At 45.4% G+C, this 14,414-nt stretch overlaps 1 long non-coding RNA gene across 1 annotated transcript; it reads left to right on the top strand.

Annotated features, from left to right (window-relative positions):
- Positions 1-796: 796 nt before the first annotated feature.
- On the top strand, positions 797-4,145 carry LOC136628649 (uncharacterized). The gene is made up of 3 exons (XR_010792896.1): positions 797-2,702; positions 3,500-3,653; positions 3,740-4,145. It is a non-coding gene; the product is annotated as an uncharacterized lncRNA (long non-coding RNA).
- The last annotated feature ends 10,269 nt before the right edge of the window (positions 4,146-14,414 follow it).

Here is a 14,414-nt window from a genome sequence, read left to right as displayed (position 1 = left end):
TGTGTGGGATTATACACCAAGCAGCTAGCTACCCCCCTCTATATTAAGAGGCAGTGTGAGTGGCTGTCTCATCGGTGTCCCTCACAGGTGCAATTAGCTCCCTCATTTGGTAGACAGCTACTTGCATGCTGAGGGGATGCAGCTATATGCACTCCTTAGTCAGTAAGTATATGTCCGTTTTCTGTGATTGTTGGAAGCAAAGGAAATTCAGTCATCCAGAGAAATGGGAATATCTTGATCAGCTAGTTAACCCCTTAATGGCACAGGGCATAAGTTGCGTAAGGATGCAACAGAACGTACACTTGCGCCCTGTGGATAGCCCGAGATCAGAAGAAATCTCGCAGGAGCTGTCCGTCAATGATAGCCGGCCTCCCGCTGCAACAGGACAGCGCCCCCCCCCCCCCCACACACACACACACACACACACACATACACACACACACTGTTAACTCCTTACACGCTGTGATCTATGTAGATTGCGGCATGTAAAGGGTTCACAAAGGGAGGACGCTCCCTCTGTGACGTCATCAACCCCCCCCCCCCCCGTGATGTAATCTCTGAGGGCCAATGGGTTGCCATGGCAACAGGATGCCAGCTACAGGCGTCCTGCTTTGTGATTGCCTGTGATCGCTATTACTAGCGATAAGGCATTGCAATGCTTTATCATAGCAGTCATAGGTGTTATGGTACAAGTTCCCTACAGGGACATAGAAAGTGTAAAAAAATAAATGTTAGGGGAAAAAGCACAAAAAGTTTTTTTTTTTGATTAGCATAAAAAAAATGTTTAAATCCCATATATTTGGTATCGTTATATCGGACAACCAATTGAACACACTTTTTATCCTGCACGGCGAAAAGCGTAAAACAAAAAACTTTTTTTTTTTCCTTTTGCCTCCCAAGAAAACGCAATAAAAGTGATCAAAATGGTAGACATAAAAAGTACAGATCGTCACACACAAAAAAAGACCTCACAGAGCTCCGTCCATGGAAAAATAAAGTTACAGGATTTTGAATGCAGTGATTTAGAAAAAAATATAGTTTCCTAAAAAAAGGGGGTTTTATTGCGGAAAAGGGGTAATACCTAAAAAAAAGTTTATATTATTGTAATCGTACCGACCCGCAGAAAAACTTTATTGTGCCATTTGTGCTGCATGATTAACACTGTAAAAAAAAAAAACCCTAAAAAAAAAGTCAAAATTGATGCATTTTCTCTCCCTGCTATCATAAAAAAATTAAAGTTTTCTAATATAGTCAATGTACCCAAAAATGAGACAAATAAAAACTACAATTCACCATGCAAAAAACAAGCCCTTATACGTCTGCATGGACGGAAAAATAAAAGGTTATGGCTTTTGAAAAGTGGAGATGAAAATCCCCCAAAAATCGTTGCATCCTTAAGCCAAAATAGACCATGTCCTTAAGGGGTTAATCTTTATGGAAAGCCAGACCTGACAAAACAGCCATAAAGGCTTTATTGTTCCATGATAGATTTGATGCTAATGCACAGAACCTGATAGTATATTATCCGACTGTGAGGACCCCCTGTCTCGGGCGCAGTAGAGATGGGTATGACTTGGCACATCACGACCACAGTCCATGATTAATCACATGGGCAGAGGAGCACAGAGTTCAAACTGAATATCGCACCGATTTAGAAGTCTTCGACAGGTCTTAGAGTAAAGGCTGGTTTACACGGGCCGATGATCGCTCAAACGACAGTCTGAGTGACGGCTTTAAGCGATCATTTTGCATAAACCATTAACTACTTAAGAGCAATTAAGTGTGTAAATAAAGCCTTAGCTGAAAGCAGTTAATAGCCCGAGGGCTCTTATCTGCATTCAGATCCTTTGTTCTCCAGCTGGAAACAATGCTATCAGCACTCCCTCTGGAGAACTGCTAATAAGGCTGAACTACGATTTTTAGGTTGGAGTGAATTTAACGATCAGCTAGCAGTGCCTGAAAAGTGCACGATGGGCGCACATTTAGATGCAACTATTGTCGCTCAAACAATCGCCAATTAGCGATTTTCTTTTTAGCGATCGTCAGCTGGTGTAAATGGGCCTTTACCATCATATCCCTGAGAGGGAGGAAGGGACCGCTTGAATCCACAATCAGAAGTAGAGAACATGTGCATTCTGAAGTATGTCAATTCTAGAAAAAGCTTCCTGTAGGGACTGGAGAAGTTCTCCGACATTGGAAAACTACATCAATGAGATCTGGGATATTCCAAGACTGTGGAGTGGCCTGTGCAGTGACCCTTGGTTGGTGATTGTGTAGCAGAGCCAAATAGACATGGCTTAACAAGGCTGGCTAGCACAAGGTTGATCTGTTTGTCAGTGCATATGAGCAAACGGCATGGATACTTGGGTATGAATGAAGTAGAGTATAATCATGGGCCATTTAGGAACCACTCTGGCAAAATAGTTTGAAGACGAGGCAGAATTAATTATTGCATTATCACAAGATGTTATGGCTAAGACCACGGCAGCATGGGAGCAAGAACCGGTGGCTTGGCGCAACCTCCACTGATACACAGAAGAACGGTGCCAGAATGGCGAGCTGCGAGCAGCCTGATGTTTGGCGCAATACACAACAATAAAAAATTATTAAAGCAGAACTCCATCACAGTTTCATCGAGCTCTGCAGCGAAGAGCCTAGTTCTGTACCCGCTGTGTACTTGGCACTTTTCTTCTGGTCTCCAGGTAACGTGACCATGTTGTGTCCTGCCGTTAATGGGTCAGCTTTAATAAAGAAAATCTGTCTTTCTTGCCCACAGCAGCCAATCACAACGCAGCTTTCATTTTGTATTTTGCTCTTCAAAATGATTGATTGCTATGGGTAAGAAAAACACAAGGACATAAAGAGTAAAGCGCCATAAAACTCCAAATACATTACTGAAAGCATAAATAAAACGCGGAACAATAATAAACAAGAGACAACAATTTAAAAAATCGCAGATCCAATGGGTGTAAAATCAAAGTGTACAACAGGTCTCAGCAGTATATTGCGTAGTACATCTAAAGAATATGCATAAAGTACACAGCATGCCGCCAAGACGCTTGTTACTTAGGGGGTCCCATAACAATATCAAACATATGCAAGTCAAGATATCCACTAGAGATGAGCGAATATACGCGTTTCGAGTAATTACTTGATCGAGCGCCGCGATTTTCAAGTACTTCCGTACTCGGGTGAAAAGATGCGGGGGGAGGCGTGGCGGAGCGGGGGTAGCAGCAGGGAACAGGGGGGAGCCCTCTCCCCCCCCCCCCCCACTCCCCGCTGCAACCCCCCACTCACCCACGGCGCCCTCCGTATCTTTTCGCCCGAGTACGGAAGTACTCGAAAATCGCGGCGCTTGGGCGAAAAAGGGGCGTGGCCGAGTAGGTTCGCTCATCTCTAATATCCACCAATGGATCCTGAAAACACCCCTGGGAAGTGAAACGAATTAATTACCAAATGTAGAGGTATTCCAGGACTGAGTGGACTTTTTCTAATGAAGACCAACAGGCCATCGATAGATGATCGGTGGAGAACCACCTCTCGGATCCCTGCCGATGAGCTGATTCTCAGGGCCGCTATCACTGCAGTCAGAGCAGGAAGCAGATGTGCTGACCATAGCACAGTGGCAGAGGGAGGACAGCATAAAGTACAGGGTAGGTTCCCTTTTACAATCATGAATATCGGGTCAACCCTCCTTCAAGTTGGCATCTCATTTTACTGATTATTTTTGTGTCTCCAGATACATCTCCGACTCCCAACGATTTTGCCAAAAATGAAGTCTGAGGCATTGAAATTAATTACTGTACATCACCTGTGCAATACTGAGGAAATCCTGAAGACATGACCTGTTGGGGGTCCCCGAGGACTGGAGTTGGGAAACGCTGTTTATTTACATCTTTGTATTCCAAGACGCTTAAGATTTTTTCGTTTTTGCCAATGGAGTTGTGTGAGGTCTTGTTTGTTTTGTGCGATAAGTTGCCGTTTCCAGTGATACCATTCTGGGGTACATTTAAACTTTTTGATCTTTTTTTTTACACTTTTAGGAAGTGGGTGAATAAAAATCTGTAAATCTGGCATTTTTAACACTTTTTTGTCATTCACCATATGGGACTGCAGCATCTGAGGAGCGGGCCTACAGCTGAGGAGCTATTGGGGCTGATTGAGGCCTTGTCATGAGGCTTTTCCTTCTCCTCCCCTGGGGGTAGCACGAGACCTGACCAAGTTACTGCTGGGGGAGTTTCACAGGAAAACCCAGTACGCGGTTTACCTTAGGTGCTTTGTCACTCGTGACACCACTGTTCTTTCCTCTGCGGTGAATCCAGAAGTTGGCAAATAAACAGTCCATACACAGTGTTAACAGACCACACCGGTACCGATCTGATGACCTCGTTGCCAGGTACCAAATTAGTAGATATGGAAGCCCGTGATGAGAAGATTTGCTAGCAATTATCTATCAATAGCATGAAATCACTCCATGTTATGTCAAGACACTTCTCCATGAGAACTCAATGAATTCTCCTTTATTATCAACATTGCCAACTCTTATACAGAAAGAAGAAGGTGGATTCAAGAGTTACTTGGTACAAAGATTAGTGTTACATAGGTGAGTGACAAAGCTGATTGATCATAAGGCTTATTGACATCTACCAAACAGTCTCAAAGCTCTTAAGGCCCGTCTCAGACATAGAAATTACTTAAGTCAGGATATTGCTGTTGCATTAGACAAGAGTTATGCAATAGTTGTGTGTCTTCTCTGTTAACATAGCTCAGCCTTATTTAATTTGTCTGTTGACTTCTTATCCTAAAATCCCAGTTACCGGCACTACAAAGCATAGGTTTTAGTCTTCCATTTAAGGGCCAATAGTCCAATACAAGGTAAGAAACATACACTTATTGCATTCTGAAACTTAACACTTTATATTCCATGACATTTCCCCCTTTTGTTTCTTATCTAAATCGCTGCGGAATAAGTTGGCGCTATACAAATAAAGATTATTATATTATTATTATCATTATCTTGTCCCAGAACAACAGTAAACATTTGAAGTACTTCAGTCCATCCTAGTGATGTCTGCCAGCCTTTATATTACATTTCACTATTGTTCTGACCAATACAAGAATGATCCTAGCCGGGTGATCATAAAAGCTGGGCATACATACCTTTCTGTGCCATCACAGTGGGTATTACTTTTTCAGCAAATTTTGCCAATATGCAGCGTATACAAGATACTACACAACAGCCTACTACTACAAAACCAATTACTATAATAGTCAAAGCGGTAAGAAGAGACGTGAACCAAGCACTCCATTGTCCAAAAATGTCCTCCAACCATGATGTAAATGGATCAGAAACACCAGAAGTTTCTGCAAGTTCAATAGATAAACTTTTTAGTCCGTGAAAAGCTTTAGTCACTGATCCGTCCGGAGCCGTGTTGTAGGTGCAGCATGAATCCCCAATCATCTTGCAGACTCCTCCTTTCTCTGCTAGGAACATGTCCAAAGCAAGACGGTTCAGGAAGGCTATAGAGGATGTTGGTCCTAGTTGTTCCTCTAGTCCTTGTATGGCATCTCTGGGGTCGTTAACAAATCTCTGTTGATTATAATATATATAATTAATCAAATCAATATTTTTATTAATTGTGCACCAAGGACAAAAGAATGATTTGATTCGTCCTGTAATCTGGTTTCTGACTTTAAACTCATTTTGCGCTCCCCGGGGTAGCCCTATTTCATCAATATAAATACCTGCATCACAAGATCCACCTGGTAGATTACATTGCAGTCTACACAGAGATTGTTTATGTCCTGGTGGGGGGGTGATTGTGTGTCCTGTCCACCCAGCTGCGAACAGCTGAAAGGGGAGGAGTACCTTTGTAGGTGCGCACTTACCTTTCCACAATCTGGGCAGGGTTGCACGCATCCTACCATCACCACAAATCCACCAGACATCCTGCAATGGAGGTAACATATGTTCAGATTGAACCTGTAATTGCTGAGGAAAGTATAGGCCTAGACGAGGAGCCGAACCAATCAGAATCTCATAAGGACTGAGACCTGTCTGTTTGGTTGGCATGTGTCTTATTGACAAGAGAGACAAGAAAAGACACTCAGGCCGAGGTCTATTCAATTCGGTCATTGCTTTCACAATGTTTTTTATAGTCCCATTTAGCCTCTCTACTCCCCCACTGCTTTGAGGATGGTAGGGTGTGTGGAATGACAGTTCTATGCCTAAGATCCCTTCCATCTCAGCAAAAAGTGAGTACCACGGTCACTCTCAATGGTTTCTGGGACACCAAACCTACAGACCACTTCAGAAAGAAGCTTTTTGGCTGTATTTTTGGCATTAGCCGCAGAAACGGGGTAAGTCTCCAGCCAGAGAAGAGAGCAATACATACAAGGACGTATTGAAATGGTCCAGATTTGAGGAAGTTGTATGTAGTCGATCTGCAACCTCTGGAAGGGGTACAAGAGCCTAAAAGTGTGTTTAGAAGGGGTTTTCACAGTCCTACCTGGGTTGGACAGTACATAAGTCATACATCCCTGAGTATAAAAGACAGCAACCAACAAAAAACCGTGCGCATACCAATACCTGGAAACAAGATCACACATTGCAGTTTTAGAGGCATGCGTGAGGTCATGTGTTATGGAGGCTAGCACTGGAAACAAGGCTCTTGGAAGACAAGGCTTCCCGTGAAGTGTCCACATGCCACTGGAATCTGAAGTGGCTCCTTTTGCTTACCAACCCGACACTTCATGGGAAGATGCTTGTTTCTGAAAAGACAAAAGAAAATGTTGTAAGACATTTAGCGACGGTGACATGTTGTCTTCTTCTTGGCAGGTGGACAGAACTGCCGGTGTGAGGGGCAGCAGGGCTGCTTCTTTGGTTGCTTGGTCTGCCAAGGCATATCTAGAGTCCGTATAAATGTTAGCTGTCTTGTGCCAGCATACAGGGGTGTGTAAGGGCCTGCAGTTCAGCTTGTTGGGCTGAAACGTGTGCAAGTAATGACTGTTGATGAAGGACAGGTGTCTGTGTGGTGACCGCATATCCAGTGTGAAATTGTCCATCTACGGTATACCTGGAGCCATCAACGAACAAGGTTAAATCGGGACTAAGTAGTGGAGTGTCCTTGACGGAATCAAACCCACAAGTTTCCATCTGCATGAGCTGGGCGCAGTTGTGAGGTTCTTCTTGAGTCACTTGCTCAGTGTCATCCTGTTCCGGTAAAAGAGTAGCAGGATTCAAAGTCTGACAGCGGGTGATGGTAACATTGGCAGGCATCAGGAGGGCACATTGGAGTCTCAGGCATTGGGCTGCAGACAACTACTTGAGCTGGACCTGTGTTAGAATGGCAGAGATATCATGCAGCGCTAACAGTTGTACCTCATGATCCAGAACTAGGTCTGCTGACTTGTCCAACATCCTGGAGACTGCCGCTACTGCTCTTAGACAGGAAGGTGATCGTCTGGCGACGGGGTCTAACCTGCTGGAGTAGTAGGCTACGGGTCGTTGGTGCCCTCCGTGCTGCTGCGTGTCCATTGTTCTCATTGCAGTAGAGCCTGAAGGGTTTGTCGTAGTTGGGCAGGCCCAGGGCTGGGGCTACCAAGATGGCTACTTCTGTAAGTTGGAAGGGTTCTTTTTTGAGACAGTCATACAGCGGCTACATCAGCTGAGAAGCATTCACAGTCCATGGTCTACAATAAGAAACAAGTAGTTTAGAGACAGAAGCGGGTACCTTAATGTCCATTACGGCAGATTTACGATGCTGGGTGAGATGACGAGCTCCTGACGTGAGACAATGTCCAAGAAAAGTCACAGATGAACAACAAAACTGGAGCTTCTTCTTTGACGCCTTACATCCGTTCTTTATAAGGAATTGAAGAGAGATTGAAGCTTCTACGTATGTAACTTTGTCTGGAGCACAGAGCAAAAGATCAACAACGTATTGTAACAATACAACAGCCTGTGATTCAGGTTGCCAGCCTTCCAACACTTGACCCGTGAGCTGTGAGAACAGGGAGGGTGATATCTGAGCTCCCTGCAGCGTCACAACACAGGTATATTGTTTGCCTATGTGTGTGACAGCAAACAAATACCTACCGTCTTTTATACAGAGGGATAGAGAAATACATGGCAATGGGACTCCTGGTTTCAACCTACCCTGAACTGGTGGTACTGCTAGTTTGCCTATATCCACTGTCCCCTCACTCCAAAGGCGGGCTGGAGACTTGTTGTAAGCATTGTTCCAGCTCCTCCTCTGACAACAAAGGTGCGCATACGGCTATAGGGGTTTCTGAAGACTGACAACATGCAGCTAGTATACAGATTTCTTTCTCTGGTAACTGACCTGTGATTTTAACCGACCCATCCTCCCTGAACTCTAAGAGGTGTGGATTTTCTGCAGCAAATCCGCTCCTAATAGGTTGAGAGGAGGGGTTCCACTAACCAACAATCGAGTAGTCAGAGAATAATTGGTTGTGAACTTCACTTCCATTGGCTTAGACAAAGGAGTATCTTTTGGTGTTCCATCTACTCCTACACATAAAAGACTGTGTTTACTTACGCCACTCTCTTTGACATGTCTGCTGTGTATTACACTAGTGGCTGCTCCAGTGTCTACCAGAAAGGGGAGAGGACCTTCTAAACCTACAGTCAGAGACAATAGGTACTGGGCCCTTTCTGGATTTACTAACTTGTAAAGGGCAGACGTCATCAATGAGTACAGACACTGGATTACCTGTTTCCTAATGGTCAGGGGAGGATGGTCTGGATTTGGACTGTCCATTCTGAGCCTTAGGAGGTGCCCTACATTGTATACGCATGTGGCCCTGTTTGCCACAGTTGTAGCAAGTGATAGGTTTACAAGTACCGTAGTACAGAAGCCTAGCTCCAAACTGCTGACAACTTAAAGAAGAGCCTGAGCCTCTAGAGTACGCCATTCAGGACGGGTGGCTTCTAATTTGTCCTTCAGGGTCTTTATGAGACCTCCCACAAAGGCTTGCGTAAGAAGTTGGGCATGTGCAGGGACATTAGGACTGTATCTCAAGTCCCTCCACGCTACCAGAATCCTAGACAAACATTTTTCTGCCGATTCTGTCTTCTCCTGCCTAACATCATGCAAGGTAATTCCTAACTCTGTCATACGCTTTGAAGCCCAGTCTTTCAGATGATGTAGGAAAGTAGCCCCAGAACCTGACACCTTAGGCCTCCTTCCCACGAACGGATTTCCGCCGCGTAATTCGCGGCGAAAATCCGCTGCGTTGCCCGCAGCTATTAGGTTCTATTGAACCTAATAGCACAATGCTCACGATGCGTAATTCCAGCGCGGAATTACGCACCGCGATTTCTCCCGTCCTCACCCGCAGCATGCTCTATTTTCTGCGGGTGAGGACGGGCTGTACGCACTGACGGCTTCCATTGCAGTCAATGGAAGCCGTCCGTTCACGCTATCTCCCGCTGTAACCAGCGGGAGATAGCGTGAAAAAACGCTTTCCCGCCCACCGCCGCGCGTCATATGACGCCAAATGACGCGGCCGGCCGCGTCACGTGACACGGCCGGTGACGCGGCGGTGGTGGGCGGTGACGGGCGGTGACGCGGCGGTGGTGGGCGGGGAAGCGATTTCACGCTATCTCCCGCAGGTAAGTATAGGGGCTCTGGGGGGCGCCGTGACGGGCTTCACTGCGTAATATTACGCGGCGGACCCCGTCACGCTCGTGGGAAGGAGGCCTTAGGGTCAGGTGGTGGATTAAATTCCTCCATCATCAAGGGGAAGAAGAAGCAATCAGCCTTATGTCTGGCCACTTCTTCTAGGTCTTTATAACAGCAGTCATAAACTCCTGCTAACTGTAGACAAGCTCTATAGAACCCCATGGGTTGTTTCTCAGGATCTGGCATTGTTAGTAATATTATCTTCCTCATTCTGTACTTACTGACACCATCATTTTCAATTCTTTCTCCTATCTACCCGTTAGCAACCAGGCGGGCATATCTGTCCCAACCTTCAGCTGCCTCCAGGAGTTTAGCATCTTTAAAACTGCCTTTATATTCTATTATTGCATTTGACCACAGACAGGGACTAAGGGTCTCATGTCTGGTGTCTTGTTTCATGATAGACATCAAAGCCTTACATTCTTCAGCTATCTCTTTACCTTCCATATTCCTTACTATATTTTTGGCCATTGTCCATTCTGACTCATCCAAGGTGGCTTTCTTAGACCACCCATTACCCATGTTTCACTGGTAATCTATATGGGTTTTTAATAACCTTTTTCCTCCTTATCTGAGGAGAGGGTAACCCCGTCTGAGGATATCATGTCGACTATGGCAAGAGATTCTTGTCACAAATCAGACACTTTTCCTACAGACAACATACAGTACAAGTGTTCCCACTGCGTGACTCTAAAAACTCAGACTTCACAGTGCAGGACCCACTTAAACCATATACGCAGGTGTTCCCGCTGTGTGACCCTAAAAACTCAGTGCAGGACCCACCTAAATCATCGGTCCTTCGTCAGGGATCCAGAACACGTTACCAGTAGATTAGGGAACTTAGATCATAGAATAGCCACACTAGGACAATTATCCAACCTATTGATATTATTATGGCCTTTAAACACACTGAGTTACACATTCATTCCAACCTAGACAACGAGACAGCTTATTTGACAGGGTTCTTTGTCATAAAATAGAGTTTAGACCTTAAATGAACCACTCAATATAAATGAACAAACTTACCCAACTTTGACCAGACAGAATCACAGAGAGACAATGAGGGATAAGAATAACAGTTTCTTACCAGCCGGCTTTGTCCTGATTATGAGTCTGTGCATTCTGTCCGTTCGAGAGTAAGTCGGGTCAGAGGTTCTGGTCACTCGGTCCCTGTTCGGGCGCCAGCTGTTATCGGACCACACCGGTACTGATCTCATGACCTCGTTGCCAGGTGCCAAATTAGTAGATAAGGAAGCCCGTGATGAGAAGATTTGCTAGCAATTATCTATCAATAGCATGAAATCACTCCATGTTATGTCAGGACACTTCTCCATGAGAACTCAATGAATTCTCCTTTATTATCAACATTACCAACTCTTATACAGAAAGAAGAAGGTGGATTCAAGAGTTACTTGGTACAAAGATTAGTGTTACATAGGTGACAAAGCTGATTGATCATAAGGCTTATTGACATCTACCAAATAGTCTCAAAGCTCTTAAGGCCCATCTCAGACATAGAAATTACTTAAGTCAGGATATTGCTGTTGCATTAGACAAGAGTTATGCAATAGTTGTGTGTCTTCTCTGTTAACATAGCTTAGCCTTATTTAATTTGTCTGTTGACTTCTTATCCTAAAATCCTAGATACCAGCACTACAAAGCATAGGTTTTAGTCTTCCATTTAAGGGTCAATAGTCCAATACAAGGTAAGAAACATACACTTATTGCATTCTGAAACTTAACACTTTATATTCCATGACACACAGGGATACTTTTCTGAGCAAAACCGGGAATGGTCAGTTGAGCTTGTTTACTCCAAATAAAGGTTACAGTCCAAAACTTTACACAAGCCAGCAGGACACTGGTGCAGACACAATAGTGGTGTGACAGGGAGGATTCACAGGATGACAGACGAGTCCACAGTCTCAGTTATCTGTGGGATTCTGCTCACGGCCACTCTCTTTCTCTCTCCAACTCTCTACTGGTCAACACTCACATTTGGAAAAGGTACTCGGTGCTGCATGCCAGTTCCTCTCACTCTCTCTCAGTCTTCCGTATTAACAGCAGGGAGGCCTGGGTGAATAGGACCCAGGGCACACATCAGGCCATCGCTCGCCCTTCTCCATCCTGGGGGATCCTCGTAGAATGAGGCACAGTTTCTCCTACTCACTTCTCCAGACTCTTGCTAGACTCAGGCTTAGGCCTCCTTCCCACGAGCGTGACGGGCTCCGCAGCGTAATATTCCGCTGTGAAGCCCGTCACGGCGCCCCCCAGAGCCCCTATACTTACCTGCGGGAGATAGCGTGAAATCGCTTCCCCGCCCACCGCCGCGCGTCACCGCCCGTCACCGCCCACCGCCCTCGCGTCACCAGCCGTGTCACGTGCACGGCCGGCCGTGTCACGTGACGCGGCCGGACCGCGTCATTTGGCGTCATATGACGCTCGGCGGTGGGCGGGAAAGCGTTTTTTCACGCTATCTCCCGCTGGTTACAGCGGGAGATAGCGTGAATGGACGGCTTCCATTGACTGCAATGGAAGCCGTCAGTGCGTACAGCCTGTCCTCACCCGCAGAAAATAGAGCATGCTGCGGGTGAGGACGGGAGAAATCGCGGTGCGTAATTCCGCGCTGGAGTTACGCATCGTGAGCATTGTGCTATTAGGTTCAATAGAACCTAATAGCTGCGGGCAACGCAGCGGATTTTCGCCGCGAATTACGCGGCGGAAATCCGTTCGTGGGAAGGAGGCCTTAGACTGCACACCAACTAACTTGCAGACTTGCATAGACTGCCTTGCACAGCATCATTGCAAAAACACATATATCTTGCATGATTACGTGACACTCAACAAGATACATTTTCCAGACATAACCCAGACATTAACCCATTCAGTGCTGCAGAGGTGCAATACACATCAAATTCATGTAACATAGAAGACACTGACAACACATAGGCACAAGACAAATACATTCATACATATGAAGGGGCCCCGTTAACTCTGGACCACTACAGGAAAAACAACATCTTTATTGTGCTGATTTTTAGGAATGTGATGATAACTAATGTTTATTTTATTTTTTTCCATACTTTACTATTTTATTAAACTTTACTTAACTTATTTACCTTTAAGGCTAATCTCACACACCACCGTTTTTTACAGCATTTGAAAGGCGGCGCTGAAAACTGTAAAACGTCTCTATTGATTTCAATGGGGCTTCTCAGATGAGGTTTCAAACCAAGCGTTTGTAACGTTGTGATTTTTGACCGCTGTCTGCGCTATTTTTATGCATTTCAGCACTTTCTAATGCACCTCATCATCCATTGTAATGATGGAGTGTGTTAAAAAACATTGTCGAACATGTTACAAAACGCTTTTTGAAAATGCGCACAATGGCCACCTTTAAAACATACTATTTTAACTAATGGTGTGTGTAAGACTGGCCTAATGGCGTGTTTTTTACCACGTTACACGTGTGAATTTTTGCGTGCGTAATTCGCGGTAACTAATTTTACATTACTTTCAGCAGTGCGTCTTACTCAGTGTGCGAAATGCGCATGCAAATAAGAATGCGACATGCACGCCAAAAAAGCGTATAAGGGTTTGTCCTCACACAGCAATACGTAATGCATTGTGACACGCAGTAGGAAACGCCTGTGTCAGAGAGGGCTAACACTTTTTTTGTTCCTCAAGGTGACTTGAAGATGTGACTGTGGACACCAGGCCAGCAGAATACTATAAGATATCGGCTCATACAGCAACCACCTGACCCCACACTTCATCACAGTCACTGTTGGTTGGGCCAGAGCTCTAATATAACAGTAATAAGGAAATGGGCCGTCAGCTGTTGTCTTCTTTCAGGCCCCTTTCACATGGGTGAAAGCGATATCGCTGCGTTATCTCCGCAATTTTGTATCGTCAGCAATGTGTTTTCTTGTGAAAAATTGGGCATCGCTGCTGAGAGAAAGTTAAGCCCTACCCTGAAAATGATTGCTAGCTGCAATCCCAAAAAATAAAGGAATACTTTCCTAAAAGGCTCAGGCCGGATCCTCCTGCTGCTCTCTGTAGCTCTGCCACGCGTCCTGCAGTCCTTGTTTGCCCACAGAAGATCACTTTCTGGTAGGTGGATTTATAAATCCCACCTCCAGGAAGCGATGGCTTTGATTAGTTCTGCATCAAGGTTTACCCGCTATCTCCATCACACAACATGGTTCATCTGGGTTAGGGCTGGGTAAATGTGCAGAATATGGCATCAGTTCATTTCTTACAGTGACAGAAGTGCTCAGAGGTGTAAGAAGTGAATTAATGTCGCAGTCCGCATATTTATCCATCCCTAATGTGTTAAAACTCTGCCTGGCCAACAGGGACACCGATTGAGTGTGCGGACCGGGTGGCTGCAGTATCCGCTGTACCATGCCGCTGCTGAGTCTCTCCTCCACACCCCTGTCTCTGCAATGTGCCAAAGTTCGCACCTCCACATCCCTGAAACTTTAGGCTTCTTGGGTGGTGGCATTTATCAGGAGAGCCGTGGTGGTGGAGAATAGAGACCTCCTGCTTTGTCTGCTCACAGGGATGGGCAAGAAGTTAAACCACCTTCACTGCAGCGCCCGGCCTGCTCAGCAGCACTGACCATGAGTTACGGAGGCAGCGTGTTAACACTGCTGGGGCACAGCCAACCACTTAGACACTGTTACTTTTTTGGCATAGCACGTG

Source organism: Eleutherodactylus coqui, chromosome 5 (assembly GCF_035609145.1).
Source record: "Eleutherodactylus coqui strain aEleCoq1 chromosome 5, aEleCoq1.hap1, whole genome shotgun sequence".
Classification (NCBI taxonomy): domain Eukaryota; kingdom Metazoa; phylum Chordata; class Amphibia; order Anura; family Eleutherodactylidae; genus Eleutherodactylus; species Eleutherodactylus coqui.
Note: the sequence above shows the minus strand (reverse complement) of the source record. Positions and strands in the feature narration are given on the sequence as shown.